General features: G+C 50.0%; 1 long non-coding RNA gene across 1 annotated transcript in view; it reads left to right on the forward strand.

Moving 5' to 3' along the window:
* Positions 1-19,896, forward strand: part of LOC134759807 (uncharacterized) — a 60,209-nt gene that overhangs the window by 15,588 nt on the left and 24,725 nt on the right. Inside the window, exon 2 of the long non-coding RNA XR_010136623.1 lies at positions 4,908-4,984. This is a non-coding gene — a long non-coding RNA (uncharacterized LOC134759807). The remainder of the gene's footprint in view (positions 1-4,907; positions 4,985-19,896) is intronic.

Raw genomic sequence — 19,896 nt, forward strand, 5'->3', positions numbered from 1 at the left:
CTAGTCCAATCTAAATCACAACTCCCCCTCTGCAGCTTCAGCCTTCAGCCCTCTTCTTCCTGCCAAGGCGAGGGGGCTGCTGGGAGGTTTTGGTCCTGCAGACTCCAGAGTCGCGGGAAGGAGGGGAGAGTATGTCTGCCCCAGGCCCCCCGCTCTGCTCCTGCACTGTGGCCTTCGGTTTCTCCGGGGGTAGGAGACGAGGTGAGAGGAAGGGCGGGGCTGGGGGCTGTCCATGCTTCTCTACTGCTGCTGGCAACCTCCTTAGGAGGACGGCTCTGTGCATGGGGTGGAGGTGGGGGTGTCTGTGACTTCTTCCCCAACCTGCCCGCAGGACTGCCCCTGCCCTCCACCCTCGAGCTGGGGGTCCCGATACTCCCGTCACATCCGTTCCTGTCACACCCTCTCTCTAGCTTCTCTTTGCAGGGCTGCCCTTGTGAGTGGGGTCCTTGAAGACCCTGGGGGTGGGGGGACAAGCCATGTGGCTGGGAACTGCCATGGGCCTCTGGGCACAGAGCTCCTCCCTGTACGTACAGCCGGCAGCCCCCCAACCCCAGCTTCTCCCTTTCTGCCTCCCCCTGCCTCCCCGCTGCCTCTCCACTGCCTCAACGGCGGCCCTGCACCCTCTTTCCTCCTGCAAGGAGCAGACTCCGGCCCTCTCTCTGCACCCAGATGCAGTGGGGCCGGTGGAGGGGTGAGCTTAGGTCGTGGGGGACAGGGGGCCTGGTGGCTCCAGCTGGCCATGTGGCCCACTCTGAGTCCTGTTCGCTCACTGGAGGATGGGGGTGACAGCCGGGCCCGGCCCCTGGTGGAGTCTGAGTGCCAGCTGCGGCCCACAGGGCTTGGTGAAGGGGCCTTGGGGTGAGAGATGGGTACAGCGAGAGGCCACCAGGCCGTGTCCTCGCCCTTCTGCCCTCTGCCTTCGTTCTCTGTCTCATGTGGGGGCGTCCATGGATGAGCCCCCTTCCAGAACGGGCCAGGAGGACCATGAGCAGCGAGGCCACATGTCTGGGGAGCAGGCTTGGTGCCTCTCTATCGCTCAGGCCAGGAGCTCTCCCTGGATGCTGCTGCTGCTGCTGCAGCTGGGCCTGAGCCAGGGAGGCCATCCTGGGGCCCAGGGGCAGGCTTGAGGTGGGGACGTGGCATCCGCAGCCCTGGCTGGCCTTGTCTGTGGGAGGCCTGGCCAGGGCTGACTCATCGGGAGCTGGGAGCCGAGCAGACCAGGCCCAGCTGTCTGGAGAGTCTGGGCTTATCCCTGTGGTGTGACGAAATCACGGTGCGGAAGCCTGGGAGGGGGCTGCATTCACAGCGGAAAAGCTGTTGTGGGCCGCAGGCTGGGCACCGAGGGGTGAGGCCCTGGCCGCCCCCATGTCCAACCCACGCTGCCTGTCTTAGGGTGGCCCACCACGCTCACTTGCCCGGGACTGAGGGGCTTCCCAGGACTCAAGCCTTTCAGCTCTAGGAGCGGTAGAGTTTTGGGCAAAACAAGATAGTTGTCACCCTAGTGGGGGCTGCATGGCTGGAGAACATTCGCTGGAGAACTCTTGATACAATGGCCTGGCGTGGGGAAATTGAGGCTCACAGAAATTAAGACACAGGCCCAGGGTCCTGAAGCTCCTGGGACCAGCGCCTGGAGTTTTTGGAGTGTGGCCTGGCGCTGTTCCTGCTGAGAGCCACAGTGGCCTGGGGTGGCAATGGTGGCACAAGGCAATGAGCTCCACCCTCTCCACAATTAGTGGTGCTCCTTCCTGCTCAGCTGGAGGCAGCTTCCGGAACGCTCTGCTCCAGCACCCAGCCTGCATTCCAGATTTGGTGGGTTCTGTGGCAACTGGGCCAGACCAGGGTGTTTAGAGCCCCTCATCCTTCAGGTCTACTGGCGCCCCATTCCTCTACACTGAGCAGCCAACGCCCAGCCTCACATCCTGGTCCTTTTCACACCCAGACACGTCTGTTGGCCCCTTTCCCCTATGCCTTCAGACAGGCGCTGATCCGACCTACCAGCTCATGCCAAGGAACCAGCTTCCTTCAACTGCCTTCCCTGCCTCGGTTTCCCATCACTGCAAGTGGGGAGAGGTACCTTTCACACTAGACTCTGTGAAGTTGCCATTCTCCAGACCCCACCAGCCAGTGCCCTGGGCTTCTCCTATGCCCGCCCACAATTGCCAGGAGCCTCAGCCCAGGCCTCACCCTGGCTGATCCGCTGTGCTAGGAAGGGCAGCCGGGCCCCCTGTCTGTATTCCCTGCCGAAACTTGGGCTGGGTCTCTCCTGCTCCTCCTATTGGGGGCAGAGGTTAATGAGCACAGACTCTAGAGACAGATAGTCTCGGGTTCAAATCCTGCCTCTGCTGTCCCCACATCAGTACAGCAGGAATACCACTGACTCCCTGCTGGGAAAATCCAGCAGCATCGGCCACTCACTGGCTGCCAGCGCCAGAGTACCCGTGGTGCATCAGGCATGGCTGGTTCCTCACTCACACGGCCTCCAGATAGCTGCAGGGAGACGGGGTCATTATATTCTCCATTTACACATGAGGAAACTGAGGACCAGGGAAGGGAGGTGAAGGCCAAGTTCCCCCAACCGGTGAGAAGGACCTTGTCTCCAGGTCTGTGAAAGGGGAAAGTTGTAACTGCCACTCAGGACTGGAGAAATGATGCTGCCTTCCCTCCAGGCATACCTCCCACCCCTCCCAGGAAGCAATCCTATCTGCCCTTCCCTGCAGAGATCGCCACTGATTGGTTTTTTGTGATGACTGTATATATTTTTTTTTTTTTGGAGACACTGTCCTCACTCTGTCGACCAGGCTGGAGTGCAGTGGCACAATCTCGGCTCACTGCAACCTCTGCCTCCTCAGTTCAAGCGATTCTCCTGCCTCAGCCTTTCAAGTAGCTGGGATTACAGGCACCCACCACCACGCCCGGCTAATTTTTGAATTTTTAGTGGAGATGGGTTTCACCATGTTGGCCAGGCTGGTCTTGAACTCTTGACCTCAGGTGATCTGCCTACCTTGGCCTCCCAAAGTGTTGGGATGACAGGCGTGAGCCACCACACCCAGCCAGTTTTGTTTTTTGTTGTGGTCTTCATTCCTAAATTATTTCATCTTTTCCAATTTGTGATGCACATAAATGCAGTCATGCATTTTAAAAAATTCTGTCCTGGGTCACAGTCCTTGTGCCACCTCTCTCACTGTAGCTTGTCCCTCGGCCAGAGGCAACCTCATTCAAGATGTTATGTTGGCAAATGAGATGCTCAGAGGGCATAGGTGGCCAGGCTGTGTGGATAGGGTGGGTGCGGGTCCCCTGTGTGGCCGGGCTGTGTGGATAGGGTGGGTGAGGATCCCCTGTGTGGCCGGGCTGTGTGGATAGGGAGGGTGCGGGTCCCCTGTGTGGCCGGGCCGTGTGGATAGGGAGGGTGCGGGTCCCCTGTGTGGCCGGGCCGTGTGGGTAGGGAGGGTGCGGGTCCCCTGTGTGGCCGGGCCGTGTGGGTAGGGAGGGTGAGGGTCCCCTGTGTGGCCGGGCCGTGTGGATAGGGAGGGTGAGGGTCCCCTGTGTGGCCGGGCCGTGTGGATAGGGAGGGTGCGGGTCCCCTGTGTGGCCGGGCCGTGTGGGTAGGGAGGGTGCGGGTCCCCTGTGTGGCCGGGCCGTGTGGGTAGGGAGGGTGCGGGTCCCCTGTGTGGCCGGGCCGTGTGGATAGGGAGGGTGCGGGTCCCCTGTGTGGCCGGGCCGTGTGGATAGGGAGGGTGCGGGTCCCCTGTGTGGCCGGGCCGTGTGGATAGGGAGGGTGCCGGTCCCCTGTGTGGCCGGGCCGTGTGGATAGGGAGGGTGCGGGTCCCCTGTGTGGCCGGGCCGTGTGGATAGGGTGGGTGAGGGTCCCCTGTGTGGCCGGGCCGTGTGGATAGGGTGGGTGCCGGTCCCCTGTGTGGCCGGGCTGTGTGGATAGGGAGGGTGCGGGTCCCCTGTGTGGCCGGGCTGTGTGGATAGGGTGGGTGAGGGTCCCCTGTGTGGCCGGGCTGTGTGGATAGGGTGGGTGCCGGTCCCCTGTGTGGCCGGGCTGTGTGGATAGGGTGGGTGAGGGTCCCCTGTGTGGCCGGGCTGTGTGGATAGGGTGGGTGCCGGTCCCCTGTGTGGCCGGGCTGTGTGGATAGGGAGGGTGCGGGTCCCCTGTGTGGCCGGGCTGTGTGGATAGGGAGGGTGCGGGTCCCCTGTGTGGCCGGGCTGTGTGGATAGGGTGGGTGAGGGTCCCCTGTGTGGCCGGGCTGTGTGGATAGGGTGGGTGCCGGTCCCCTGTGTGGCCGGGCTGTGTGGATAGGGTGGGTGAGGGTCCCCTGTGTGGCCGGGCTGTGTGGATAGGGTGGGTGCCGGTCCCCTGTGTGGCCGGGCTGTGTGGATAGGGAGGGTGCGGGTCCCCTGTGTGGCCGGGCTGTGTGGATAGGGTGGGTGCGGGTCCCCTGTGTGGCCGGGCTGTGTGGATGGGGTGGGTGTGGGTCCCCTGTGTGGCCGGGCCATGTGGATAGGGTTGGTGAGGGTCCCCTGTGTGGCCGGGCTGTGTGGATGGGGTGGGTGCGGGTCCCCTGTGTGGCCGGGCTGTGTGGATAGGGTGGGTGTGGGTCCCCTGTGCGGCCGGGCCGTGTGGATAGGGTGGGTGAGGGTCCCCTGTGTGGCTGGGCTGTGTGGATGGGTGGGTGCGGGTCCCCTGTGTGGCTGGGCTGTGTGGATGGGTGGGTGCGGGTCCCCTGTGTGGCCGGGCTGTGTTGATGGGGTAGGTGCGGGTCCCCTGTGTGGCTGGACTGTGTGGATAGTGTGGGTGCGGGTCCCCTGTGTTGTTGCAGGGACCGTCATTTGTTCTTGTGTGTTGTCATGTAATGTTTCATTCTCTGACTATTCCACAATTCACCTGCATTGCTTCCATTCAGGGATCCTGTGAATAAAATGGTGCAGATGTGCTTGCGCGGATTTCCTGCTGAGAGTCCATGAGCATCTCAAGGATTTGGTGAGTTGTAAGATTTCCACACATTCAAAGGTGGGAGGCAATTCCAAATTGCTTTCCAGAGTGGGTTTTTACAAATGGACAAGCTAATGAGCGTTCCCATTGCTCTGAAACCTCACCAACAATTGGTATCTCCATTTTTTGACAATCTGGTGGGTAATCAATAGTATATTGTGGTTAACTTAAATTTTCTCCATATTGATGTCCTAGAGTTCCTTGGCATATGTTTACTGGCTACTGCAGGTTCATTATCTGAAAGTCAATTTTTTTGGCCTGTTTCTGTATTGCAATGTTTGCCTTTTAAAAATACTGATTTATAGGAGTTCTTTATATATCCTGGATTTGCACCCTTGACTTAGTTCTGGGTTTCCAACTTTTTCCCACACCCTGGCTTGTCTTTTCTCTTTCTTTAGCATGTCTTTTGCTGAACAGTGACATTTATCTCTTCTTTTTGTTTATGGTTAGTGACCTTGGTCCCTCGTTTGGGAAATCGTTCTGTGCTCTGAGGAATCGTTTCCCAAGTCAGTTTCTTAAAGCTGTAGAACTGCGTTTGCCACGTTTAAGTCTTTGTTTCACTGGAATTGGTTTTTGTGTGCAATGTAAGGTCAAGTATCAACTTCACTTCCCCCCCATGTGGGTGGGTATTCAGTTGTTCCCAAATTGTTTATTGAATTAATTTATCTCTTCCCCACTGATCTCAAATGGCGTCTCTGTGAAACACACTTTTTTTTTTTATACTTTAAGTTCTAGGGTACATGTGCACAACGTGCAGGTTTGTTACATATACATACATGTGTCATGTTGGTGTGCTGCACCCATTAACTCGTCATTTACATGAGGTATTTATCCCAGTGCTATCCCTCCCCCTGCCTCCCCCCACCCCACGACAGGCCCCGGTATGTGATGTTCCCCACCCTGTGTCCAAGTGTTCTCATTGTTGAATTCCCACCTATGAGTGAGAACGTGCGGTGTTTGGTTTTCAGTCCTTGCGATAGTTTGCTCAGAATGATGGTTTCCAGCTTCATCCATGTCCCTACAAAGGACATGAACTCATCCTTTTGTATGGCTGCGTAGTATTCCATGGTGTATATGTGCCACATTTTCTTAATCCAGTCTATCATTGATGGACATTTGGGTTGGTTCCAAGTCTTTGCTATTGTGAATAGTGCTGCAATAAACATACGTGTGCATGTGTCTTTATAGCAGCATGATTTATAATCCTTTGGGTATATACCCAGTAATGGGATCGCTGGGTCAAATGGTATTTACAGTTCTAGATCCTTGAGGAATTGCCACACTGTCTTCCACAATGGTTGAACTAGTTTACACTCCCACCAACAGTGTAAACATGTTCCTATTTCTCCACATCCTCTCCAGCACCTGTTGTTTCCTGACTTTTTAAAGATCACCATTCTAACTGGTGTGAGATGGCATCTCATTGTGGTTTTGATTTGCACTTCTCTGATGCCAGTGATGGTGAGCATTTTTTCATGTGTCTGTTGGCTGCATAAATGTCTTCTTTTGAGAAGTGTCTGTTCATATCCTTCACCTACTTTTTGATGGGGTTGTTTGATTTTTTCTTGTAAATTTAAGTTCTTTGTAGATTCTGGATATTAGCCCTTTGTCAGATGGGTAGATTGCAAAAATTTCCTCCCATTCTGTAGGTTGCCTGTTCACTCTGATGGTAGTTTCTTTTGTTGTGCAGAAGCTCTTTAGTTTAATTAGATCCCATTTGTCTATTTTGGTTTTTGTTGCCATTGCTTTTGGTGTTCTAGTCATGAAGTCTTTGCCCATGCCTGTGTCCTGAATGGTATTGCCTAGGTTTTCTTCTAGGGTTTTTATGATTTTAGGTCTAACATTTAAGTCTTTAATCCATCTTGAATTAATTTTTGTATAAGAGGTAAGGAAGGGATCCAGTTTCAGCTTTCTACATATGGCTAGCCAGTTCTCCCAGCACCGTTTATTAAATAGGGAATCCTTTCCCCATTTCTTGTTTTCGTCAGGTTTGTCAAAGATCAGATGGTTGTAGATGTGTGGTGTTATTTCTGAGGTCTGTGTTCTGTTCCATGGGTCTATATCTGTGTTTTGGTACCAGTACCATGCTGTGTTACTGTAGCCTTGTAGTATAGTTTGAAGTCAGCTAGGGTGATGCCTCCAGCTTTGTTCTTTTTGCTTAGGATTGTCTTGGCAATGTGGGCTCTTTTTTGGTTCCGTATGAACTTTAAAGTAGTTTTTTCCAATTCTGTGAAGAAATCATTGGTAGCTTGATGGGGATGGCATTGAATCTATAAATTACCTTGGTCAGTACGGCCATTTTCATGATATTGATTCTTCCTATCCATGAGCATGGAATGTTCTTCCATTTGTTTGTGTCCTCTTTTTGAGGAGTGGTTTGCAGTTCTCCTTGGAGAGGTCCTTCACATTCCTTGTAAGTTGGATTCCTAGGTATTTTATTCTCTTTGAAGCAGTTGTGAATGGGAGTTCACTCATGATTTGGCTCTCTGTTTGTCTGTTATTGGTGTATAGGAATGCTTGTGATTTTTGCACATTGATTTTGTATCCTGGGACTTTGCTGAAGTTGCTTATCAGCTTAAGGAGATTTTGGGCTGAGACAATGGGGTTTTCTAAATATACAATCATGTCATCTGCAAAGAGGGACAATTTGACTTCCTCTTTTCCTAATTGAATACTCTTTATTTCTTTCTCCTGCCTGATTACCCTGGCCAGAACTTCCAACACTCTGTTGAATAGGAGTGGTGAGAGAGGGCATCCCTGTCTTGTGCCAGTTTTCAAAGGGAATGCTTCCAGTTTTTGCCCATTCAGTATGACATTGGCTGTGGGTTTGTCATAAATAGCTCTTATTATTTTGAGATACGTCCCATCAATCCCTAGTTTATTGACAGTTTTTAGCATGAAGGGCTGTTGAATTTTGTCGAAGGCCTTTTCTGCATCTATTGAGATGCAGAGATCATGTGGTTTTTGTCTTTGGTTCTGTTTATGTGATGGATTATTTTATTGATTTCTGTATGTTGAACCAGGCTTGCATCCCAGGGATGAAGCCAACTTGATTGTGATGGATAAGCTTTTTGATGTGCTGCTGGATTTGGTTTGCCAGTATTTTATTGAGGATTTTCGCATCGATGTTCATCAGGGATATTGGTCTAAAATTCTCTTTTTTTGTTGTGTCTCTGACAGCCTTTGGTATCAGGATGATGCTGGCCTCATAAAATGAGTTAGGGAGGATTCCCTCTTTTTCTATTGATTGGAACAGTTTCAGAAGGAATGGTACCAGCTCCTCTTTGTACCTCTGGCAGAATACAGCTGTGAATCCATCTAAGTGTCTGTGTGTCTGGGTGTCTTTCTGAGCTTTTGATTTTGTTTTCCTGGAGATTTATCTGCTCTTGTTCCAATTCCACACTGTCATGATCATTACAGCTTGATTAGAAATCCTGACAATAAGAAGGGACAGTTCTTTTACCTTGCTTTCCTTCAAGAATGTCTTGGCTATAACTGGCCCTTTGCAATTAAACATGAACTTTAAAATCACTTTGCTAGTTCCACAGATGACAATTCTCTTGGGATTCTGAGTCCAATGAATTTGAGTCTATAGCCCACTTTGGGGACAGTTGACTTATTTACAATACTGAGTCTTCCAATCTATTAACGTCTTAAATCATTTATTTATATATTCTGTAATATGGCTCAAAGTCTCATCATATTCTCCAAATATACATCATTTTCTTCATAAATGTCTTTCAGTAGAAATATTCGTAGGAACTTCACATTTTTTATATTATGAGTGGTATCTTCATTTATAAATATTTTTTGCTATCATGTAGAAATTTAACTCTAATTTGTGCATGAATTTTTGTATTTGGCAACTTTGCCAAACTTCCTGTCTGTTGGCTTATCTCCACATTCATATGGCTTTTCTATGTACATAATCATATCATCAACAAATGGTAACTGTTTGGTTTTTCCTTTTCAATGCTGGTAGCTTTTATCCCCTTGTCTTCCTGTCCTGGCTAGGACTTCTAGTACAATATGGAATAGAGGTGGTGAGACCGGACATATTGTCTTATGCCCTGTTTCAAAGGATAGCTTTAAAGTTTCACTACTAAATATGATTTTATAGTAGGTGTTTTGCACAAACTCTTTATCAGGTTAAAGAATTGTCTTTTATTTCTATTTCCCTGTTTTGTACATACTATTTATTTATCAGGTTAAAGAAGTTTCCTTCTATTTCCTTCACTGAAAAACAGTTTTAAATCCTGAATGTATCCTGAATTCAAATATCTTCCTCCGTCTTCACTGAGATGAGCCTATGACTTTTAAATCCTTAATCTGTTAATGTAGTATGTTGTATTAATTTTTCTGAATGTTCAATCATTTAACCTTGCATTCCTTAGATAAATTCAACTTGTCCATGGTGTGTGATTCTGCATATGCAGTTGGGTTTAGTTTGCTAAGATTGTGTTTGCATTTATGTTCATGAGTGAGGCTGGCCCATGATGGTCATTTCCTATGCTGTCCTTGTCAGGCTTGGGGGTTGAATTCCTTCTTTTCTATTATCTGTGAGTGATGAGAATTTTTTTTTTTTTTTTTTTGAAACAGAGTCTCACTCCGTTGCCCAGGCTGGAGTGCTGTGGTGCAGTCTCTGCTCACTGCAACCTTTGCCTCCCGCGTTCAAGCGATTCTCCTTCCTCTGCCTCCTGAGTACCTGGGATTACAGGCATGCGCCACCACGTCTGGCTAATTTTTTGTATTTTTAGTAGAGATGAGGTTTCACCATGTTGAACAGGCTGATCTCAAACTCCTGACCTCGTGATTTGCCTGCCTCGGCTTCCCAAAGTGCTAGGATTGCAGGCATGAGCCACCACGCCCAGCAGAGTGATGAGAATTTACTGATGAATTTTTCTTGGCTTGAGGTTTTATTTGTGGAAAGATTTTGAACTAGTGATTCAGTTTCTTGAGTGGTGATAGGACCACGTAGGGGTTCTATTCTTGAGTTTGTGATATTTTTCTAGGGACATGTTCATTGTGTCAAATTCTAATATTAGTGAAAGTTTCATAATATCCTCTTATTATAATATTGCCATATCATAATATGTGTAGTGATTTTCTTTTTCATTCTCAATATTAGTAGTTTGACTTTTCTAATTTTTTCTTTTGATTAGTCTTGCCAAAATTAGTAAATTTTATTATTTATTATCTTTAAGAAACTGACTCTGATTTTTTATTCTATTTTATAGTTTTCTATTTCATTAAGTTCTTTTTATTTAATTAACTTACTTATTCATTATTTTATTTTTTCTTCTACTTTCTCGGAATTATTTTTCTGTGTTTTCTTCTTGAGATCTGGATTTAGCTGAGTAATTGTCAACTTTTCTTTTTCTCTAGTCTAATCACTTATGACTATAAATGTCTTTAATGTATTGCTTTATACGGCATTTTGTATTCATAACATTCATGAATTTTTAGTATTCAATAAAAGCATTTTCTAATTTTTGTTAAATTTTGCTTTGAAAATAGGTTATTTAGAAGTGTTCAGGCCGGGTACAGTGGCTCATGCCTGTAATCCCAGCACTTTGGGAGGCTGAGGCGGGTGGATCACAAGGTCAGGAGATCGAGACCATCCTGGCTAACACGGTGAAACCCCGTCTCTACTAAAAATACAAAAAAAATTAGCTGGGCGTGGTGGCGGACGCCTGTAGTCCCAGCTACTCGGGAGGCTGAGGCAGGAGAATGACGTGATCCGGGGAGGCAGAGCTAGCAGTGAGCTGAGATCACGCCACTGCGCTCCAGCCTGGGCGACAGAGCAAGACTCCATCTCAAAAAAAAAAAAAAAAAAAAAAAAAGTGTTCATTAGTTTTTAAACATATGAGGATTGTCTAATTATCTTGCACTGTGGTAAGAAAATATTCACTGGCTATTTTAATTCTTTGAGGTTGTTTGAGGGCCATGTAGGCCTCAGGATATAGTCACCTTTCCTCAGGTGAGGAAATGTCTGCTTCAGAAGGATTTGTGAGTGCAGTTCCACGCGAATGGAACCGAGTTGCTAATTGCTTTGCTCACCTCTTCTCTGCCTATCCGACTCCTCTCAAAGTCTCCCACTGGGACTGTGGGTTTGCCGGTTTCTTCTTGGAGGCTTTTGATTTTTACCTTTAATTTTCAGGCTGTGTTTTAAGTCTATGCAGACTGCTTTTGTTTTCTTTTCCCGGTGAATTGAACTCTTCATTATAGCAAGGCAACAATTCCTAGTGATGCATTTTGTCTGCAGATACACTGTCTGGCTTCCTCTGGTTTGCCGTTGCATCTTCTTTGTCTGTTTACTTCCAACCTCTGCAGATCTTTATGTTTTGAGCATTTTCTGTAAACACCATGAGGTTTGATTTCTCCGCCTAGTCTGTCAGCCTTTGTCTTTCTACTGCAGCGTTTAGTCTATTTAAATTTAATATGATTGCTTTATATTTAGGTTCAAATAGATTACTTTTTTTTTATTTTTAGCTGTTGCATATTTTTCTCTTCTATATTGTCTTCTTTTGGCTTTAAGTCTTTTTTTATTTCTATTTTCTATTCTATTAGTTTAGGAGGTCTGTACGATTGCTGGTCTTTTTGTGGTTTATCTAGTAGTTGCAATATACATCTTTAGCTTCTATGAGTTTTCGAGGGCTGCTATAATAAATCAACTAACTGTGGCATCTAACATAGAGAAAGTTTATTCTGTCCCAGTTCTGGAGGCCGGAACTCTAAAACCAAGGTGTTAGCAGGGCTGCACTCCCTCTGGAGGGTCTAGGGAAGCCTCCTCCAGCTTCTAGTGGCTTCCAGCATTCCCTGGCTTGTGGTTGCATCACTCCAACCTCTGCTTCCATCTTCATGTGGCCTCTTTTCTGTGTCTCTCTGTGTCCTCTTCTCTTCCTGTAAAGTCTCAAGTCATTGGATTTAGGTCCTACACTAACTCAGTATGATCTTACCTTGATCCTTAACCATGTGCATCTGCAAAGACCCAATTTCTAATTTAGGTCTTATTCTGAGGTTCTGGGTGGACATGAACTTTGGGGGACCCTTGCACTGCATTATACTTACCAAGACACAGAGTTAATCAATACCCCGACAGCACAGGAATCCCACGTGGAACCCTGAGGCTCCACATTTATTCCTTGCTGATTTCTAGGTATTTCTATTCTGTCTTGACCTGTTGTAATCCACAGACTTTATTCGTTTTTGCAGCCAGAACTCCTTTCAACTGACCCACTTCTGCCGGGATCCATGCCCCCCTTATCCCCCTCCACTCAGTTCTTCCACCTAGAATCATGTTTCTTGGGCCCGGAATTTACCCTTCAGGCTTTTTGTTAGAGACGCTCTGTTGTTGAACTCTCTCGGGTTTTGGTTTTCTGAAAATGTCTTTATTCTGCCCTCTTTCTTGGCATTTCAGTGGGGTTTTCTTACAGCTCATCGAAGACGCCATGTCATGGGCTTCTGGTTTTCATTCCTGTGTTTGACAAGTCAGATGTCAGCCTGCCTCTCTGGCAGGTAATTGTCTATGTCTCTGGCTGCTTTGAAGATGTTTCTCTTTGTTTCTGCAGTTTCACTAAGATGAGTCCAGGTGTGGATGGCTTTTTATTCATCCCACCTGGGGTCCACTGGGCTTATTTTTTTTTTTTTTTGAGATGGAGTCTTGCTCTGTCACTCAGGCTGGAGTGCAGTGGCATGATCTTGGCTCACTGCAAGCTCTGCCTCCCACGTTCACACCAATCTCCTGCCTCAGCCTCCCAAGCAGCTGGGACTACAGGCGCCTGCCACCACGCCCGGCTAATTTTTTTGTATTTTTAGTAGAGACGAGGTTTCACCGTTTTAGCCAGGATGGTCTCAATCTCCTGATCTCGTGATCCGCCCGCCTCAGCCACTTTTTTACATCTGCAGCTGTGTCCCATCAGTTCTGTGAAATCCCCAGGCATTATCTCTTAAAATAGCATGCTGCTCCCATCGCCTCTTCTTACCTTCTGCAACCTGATGAGATGACATGAGACCTTCTGGCTTTCTTCTTCATGTCTCCAAACTTCTCAGATTCCCCATCCTCTTGCCTCACTGTGCAGCATTCTCTAGAATTTCTTCTAACCTAACCTGTCTTTATTTATTTTTTATTTTTATTTTTTTGAGACAGAGCTTCGCTCTTGTCGCCCAGGCTGGAGTGCAGTGGTGCGATCTTGGCTCACTGCAACCTCTGCCCTCTGGGTTCAAGCGATTCTCCTGTGTCAGCCTCCTGAGTAGCTGGGACTACAGGTGCACGCCACCACACTGGGCTAATTTTTGTATTTTTAGTAGAGACGGGGTTTCATCATGTTGGCCAGGGTGGTCTCAAACTCCTGACCTGAGATGATCCACCCGCCTTGGCCTCCTAAAGTGCTGGGATTACAGGTGTGAGCCACTGCACCCAGCCCTAACCTATCTTTAGTTTATCAATTCTTCAGTTGAATTGAACATACTATAAGAATAAAAATTAAAGCCATAATCTTAATTATATTTTTACCTTAGCTTTCTACTCCTTTTTCACCAAGTCAATGCCTGTTTCTAGCTTCCTGCTTACTATTTTCAGTCTGGCTTTTCTTTAAGCTCAATAAAAGCATAGTTGTTTTACGATACATGCCTGATTTCTTTAGTATTTGAAGTCTGCATGTCTGTTTCTGCTCTCTGTTTTCTCTCTTGTCTCTTACTCATTGGATTTTGTTCCCTTTGTCCTTGTACTGAGACCTGCCTGTGTTCTTTAGTATGTAATATGTGGAGGTTCTTTGAGGCCTAGGATGAAGGTGAATTTTTCTGGAAGGGATTTGTGTTTGGTTCTTCTGGGCCACCGCAGATCCAGGGTTACCTTGCTCCAAACTCATTGATGGAGCATCTTTAATTCACTGGGAGATGGGGGCTTGTGCCGCAAGGCTGGCTTGTGGTTGCCATTTTCAGTGACGTGCCCACCCCAGCCCCACCCTGAGCTCAGCACCAGGGCAGCGTTTCTGCTGGTCTCCTGAGGTGGGGCGTGGGTGGGTTTGTTTCTGTGTAACCTGCATCTGAGGGTTGTGCAACTCATGCCCCAGCTCTGTGAGCAAGGCCTCCCACTGGCCTCCTCCTTGAGTGGGCCCTGGGCTTGGCTCTGTGCCTTGCATAAGGGCCTGCCATTTTGTTCTGCCATAGGCTCACGACAAAGGGCGCTGCTGGGCCCTGCTCACCTCTTCGTGGCCCCACCTCCGTTTAGATGGCATCTGCTGATTCCTTACTATCTGGTCACCTCCTTGCTTTTAAAAATATTGTTTTCAGCAGTTTTGTTCCTCGGCGAGTGATTGCAGTGATTAACCTAACCCGGTGCTTTACCAGAAATGTAAGTTAAGGGAAGGACTTGGTTCCTTCTGTGCATGCTTTGCACATCCCCATCATCAGCAAGTCAGCCGAGCTCTGGGGTAAGGGTCCTCCCTGTCCCATTGCCCTCACTATCTGTCCTACCCCATGGCCACTCGCCGTCCTACCCCAGTCTCAAAAGCAGCCTCCTCATTGCTCTCTGGGGCCACCCTTGCTCCCCAACAGTCAGAGACTTTGAAAACACAAATTGGAGCCCCTCCCTTTCCTGTGGAAAGCCCTCCCGTGTCTCCGTTACAGTCAGGATGAAACTGAATTCCCTCGCCACGGCTGAGTCTCATGTGATTTGGCCTCTGTCCAGCCCTCCGGCCCCATCTCCCCACTGCTCACTCACCAGCTGCCTTAGCCTTCGTGCCATTGCTCACCCATGCCAAGCTCTTTCCCATCTTCGTCCTTTCCCCATAGTCTGGAAGGTTCTTCCCCCAGCACTTTGCAAGACTGGGTCTGTCTCATCCTTCAGGCCCTTCCCAATCTCGTCTCGTAGAGAGGCCCTCCCAGAACCCTCTCAGCTCTCGTGCCCTACCCGTCAGCTCCTTTCTGGCCTCCACGTTCTCCTCCTTTCTTTAGTGCTATGGCTCACCATGGGAAACTAGCACCTCTTCCCTGATGAACCTGCTTGTCCAGCTTCCTGTACAGTGGAGGCTCACAGGCATCTTGGCACCCACACCGTGCCTGCACCCAGTAGCTGCTCAGGACGTGCTTGCTGGATAAATGAGGGCACTAAGTCTCTTTGCATGCTGCTCATGGGAGGCAGGGATGGGGCTTAGCAGCCTCCAGTTTCCATACAGACTTTTGGTAGAAGGTAGCTGAAGGCAGCGGATGGGATGTGTTTCCAGATCTGACTTGGTTTACTCTCTCCCCTGTTAAGAAAAATCATCTAGCCGGGCGCAGTGGCTCATACCTGTAATCCCAGCACTTTGGGAGGCTGAGGCGGGTGGGTCACTTGAGATCAGGAGTTTGAGACCAGCCTGGCCAACATGGTGATACCCTGCCTCTACCAAAAATATTTTAAAAAGCCAGGTGTTTTGGCATGCACCTGTAATCCCAGCCACTCGGGGGGGCTGAGGCAGGAGAATTGCTTGAACCTGGGAGGCAGAGTTTGCGGCGAGCTGACGTTGTGCCACTGTACTCCAGCCTGGGCGACAGAGCGAGACTCCATCTCAAAAAAAAAAAAAAAAGAAAAATCATCCTTTTCAAGTTTCTTTTCCAAGTCATCCTGGGGCATTGTATGACAGGCCCTCACAAGGAGAATTTACTTATGTAGAGAAATGTACTGTGCCTGTGTTCGACTTTGCTGTTTCCTATTAATTAAGGATTCAGACTCTGTAAAGTTACATTAACTGGTAGATTTGTATCTGGTAGAAAAGAAAAGGGTTACGGCCATTGCCTTGTAGCACATTAACCAGTTTTACTTCTGACTCAGCGAAGGCGTTGCAGAATGCCCTTCCAAGTCCTCAAATGGCTCCAGGAATGGCCTTTCCCACTTACGAGTTTCTCTGTTAATGAGCTAATAAATTTTTGATATGTATTTATTTTATATTTGTACAAGATCCCTGCTCTTTCTGGAAATTATACTCTGACAGCCTCCAAGAACGGTGACAGAACCTGTGGCTATTTACTGTCCAGTGGGTCCTTGCCTGGTTTGTCTGGTGACAGGCCTCAGGCCTCCGGTGGCTGTCTGTCAGCTGTGGGTCCTTGGACAGGTTGCCTAACCCCTGCCCTAGCTGAGGTCCTCTGTGCTCCAGCTCCCTCATTTATAAATGAGACGATTACATCATCAGTCTAAGGCTCTTAAAGGGGTAAATGAGACCCAAGTCAAGTGCTTGGTCCTCCACTTTAGGCATAAGAAGTACAGTAACTATAAGAATGATGGTGATAATAGCAAAGCTGTTGGTCTCTGTACGTCTCCACTAGCAGCAGGGAAGGCCCGATTTAAAGGCAGACAGGGGTCATACAGACACCCTTGGCCTCCACCAGGCGGTCTTAATGCACTTTACAAATAAGGGGGTCCTCGGAGCAGAGCCCCTCAGGTACCTCTGCCCCAGTCCTTGGGCCTTCTCTACACGACAGTGAGGTGACTGTTTTTTTTTTTTTTATGGCTTTATTGAGATGTAATTGACACTATACAATTCACCCATTTAAAGTGTACAATTCAGTGGCCTTGAGAATATTCACAGCTGGGCAACCATCTCCACCATCAATTTCAGATGCTTCTGTTACCTGAGAAGCACCCCGTATACCTCAGCCACCTGCCTCCCCTCCCGCCTCTTCTTCCTCTCCTTGGCCCCAGCAGCCATCAGTCTATTTTCTGTATCAGTGGATTCTCCTACTCCAGACGCTTTGTATAAGTGGAGTCATGCAGCACCTGGCTGCTTTCACTCAGCACAATGCGTTTGAGGCTTACCCGTGTGGGGCCAGCTCACTCTTGGCTGACAGGTGGCCCCTTTGGCAAGGTGGGACTCCTTGGGGCCCTAGCCCAGCCTGGCTACCCCTAAAGCCGGCAGCCCCGTTTGGGCTCTGCTTTTCTGTCTTGGCTGGTGCCAACCCTGGCCTGAGGGGTGTCCTGTACCCTGAGGACACCCCCACCTGGCAGCTGCTCCCCCCGCCAACTGGTCCTGCTGTGCCTTCACCCAGCTCAGGTCCCGCCCCACGTGGACAGGGGGAGCATGGAGGTCAGGGAGGCGGATGGAGCCTCAAGACCTCACGCGGGTAGATTTCTTGTCCCTTGTCTCATCAGCTGCTGGTGGCTTGTCTCATTCTCATCCAGCAGGCAAGAGGCAGTGGTTCATGTTTGGGGATGGTAGGGACTTCAGAGAGCCTGGAAAGGCAGGAAGCACCACCTAAAGGCTCTGGGGGAGGGGGAGCAGAGTCCCACCAAGTCCCCGGGGACAGTGGGGCGGCCTTTCATTTGGTATTTCCCCAGCACCAAGTACGTACAGGCGCCACGCTGGGGGCTGGAAATGACACGAGCAAGGCGGGCACCGTGCCTACCCTCATGGGGCCGAGCCAGTGGGCGAGGCAAAGCAGACGGCGGCTGTGGCTCGGTTGGGTGGGACTGTGATGGGGCAGCTGTCCTGACACCTCTGTCCCCTTGGGCCCACCCAGTGGTGGGCTGCTCGCGGGGTGCCTCCTGAGGCGCTCCTGGACTGGGAAGGAGGCCGCCGTCTGTTTCCACTTAGCAGCGTCCCAGGCCAAGATGATGTCATTGCAGCTCGGCCTGGTGGGCGCTGGTGCCGGGCCACCAGTGACAGCTCAGCTGGGAGCCCCAGGCTAATGAGAAGGGGGTCGTGGCTGCTGCAGCCACGGTGGGGCTGCTGCCTCTCATCCCAGAACCACGGCCTCATCCACAGAATCCCGGCCTGACCCCAACAGGCAGAGTAGGGGGCGGCCAGGCTGCAGGAATGTGGGGTGGGATGGTTCACTAAGGAACTGCACCTGGTGGGGGCGGGCGCAGCTGGGGCCAGGGCCTCTGGCTGTGGTCCTTCTCCTGTTCTAGGAGGGTGCTTCGCCAAGGAGCTCTGGGCCTGGCCTGTGGGCGGCTGTGCTGCTGAGCTGTTGCTCACTGCAGAGTCCATGAAATTGGCAGGCCCGGGCACCGTCCGCTGAGGCCAGGCCCCCAGGCCTGGACAGGGAAGCCGTTTCTCCTCAGCCACCGGTGCTCACCTCTCCCAGGGCTCAGCTTTCCCTGCGTGATATGGTCTGGCTCTGTGTCCCTACCCGAATCTCATCTGGAACTGTAATCCCCATGCGTCTAGGGAGGGAAGTGATTGGATGCTGGGGCCACTTCCCCCACGCTGTTCTCATGATACTGAATGAATTCTCACGAGATCTGATGGTTTTATAAATGGTAGTTTCTCTCTCTCTCCTGCCGCCACGTAAGACTGGCTGCTTCTCTTCTGCCATGACTGTAAGTTCCCTGAGGCCTCCCCAGACATGCAGGACTGTGAGTCAGTTAAACCTCTTTTCTTTATAAATTACCCAGTCTTGGGCAGCTCTTTATAGCAGGGTGAGAATGGACTAATACACTGCTGCCCACCTGTAGCTGTGGACAAGGCTGAGGACCAGGGCCTTGTCTGGCTCCGAGTGTCCACACAGCTAAAGGCTGCAGGTGGGGTTGGGCTGTGTCTTCCACAGAGGCCTGAGGCCCACAAAGGAACCATCACAGCCCTTGGTGAGGAAACTGAGGCATAGGGAAGGAGAGCGTTTGTACCAAGCAGGATGACATTGCCGGGCTCTGGCTGTGGCTGCCCTGGCACCAGTGTATACAGTCAGGCTATGAGCTGACACAGTAATCCCATAGCGAGCCCACGAAGGCAGATCAGTGCATTTAATCCTCCCAGTGACCCTATGAGATAAGATGTGGAGACTCAGAAACATCACGGAGGGGAGACTTGAACTCAAGTCTGGCTGACCCAAAACCATGCTCTCAGCCTTTGCCTGCTTGCTCTTCCTGGCTGGTCAAGGGGTCCTAGGCCCTTGCACCGCCATACTGTGTAGCTTTGGGCATAAATGGTTCCTGAGCCACCGTGTCCTCTCCTTACAAAGAGACATCAGGAGGATGAGGTGACAGATCTGCCTGGGGTACCACACTTGAGGAATTGGGAGAGGACAGGGAGGGAGCCTGAGGTTGCACGGTGCACACTGTCCCCAAGTGAGTATCAGGACTAGGGAGCGCTGCCACAGTCAGGGCCCAGCCTGGGGGTGTGGAGCTGGGCAGCAGGGCCCGGTGGGCTGGCTGAGGGCCTTCCCTGGACAGTGACGCGTCCCTCCCCCTCCCAAGCATTGCATTCCTGTTCTCTGGTTGGCAACAAACACACACGTGGCCTCTCCCTGTGCCCACGTTAAACATCTGCAGGGCTTTCTGGGAGAATGAACACACATGCGGCCTCTCCCTGTGCCCACATTAAATGTCTGCAGGGCTTTCTGGGAGAAGGGCTGCATGCAGGCATGCTGTGAATGGCCGGCGGCTCTGGCAGGGTGCTGGGCCCTGGACCAGTGTCTTGGACTGACTCTCACACCTCACCTGTCAGGTTGGAAGCAACACAGTGGCCAAGCTCTGTGTCCCTGTCACCCTTCCACACCCACCTGGCTGCTCCGTGTGCTTTTTTACGTATGTGTATTTTTATCCCTAAAATAACTGCCATGTGCATTTGTTCTGCCCCCTTCCAGGTGTTTTTCCCTGCATATGTCACACTGTGGTGGTCATGGTGACTACACCATCTGTCTGCTATCCTGGTCTTTAGTTGACATGATTCTATTGGCCAGCCCCTTGGGGAGTTGGGTGGTTTTCCTATACATGACAGCAGACACAGTCTGTCATGATATATTAAATATCTGTGGGCTACGGTGTTGGGCAGACGTTTCAGACTGACTATTCCCTACTGCTGAACATTTAGGAATTTTGATTTTTTCCTGTCCTAATTAATACTGCAAATAACATCTTTGTACATAGAGCTTTCCCACCCACTAAAAATACTTACTATTTTTTTCCTTAGGATAGGTTGAGCCTT

Source organism: Pongo abelii, chromosome 13 (genome assembly GCF_028885655.2).
Source record: "Pongo abelii isolate AG06213 chromosome 13, NHGRI_mPonAbe1-v2.0_pri, whole genome shotgun sequence".
NCBI classification, from domain to species: Eukaryota; Metazoa; Chordata; class Mammalia; order Primates; family Hominidae; genus Pongo; species Pongo abelii.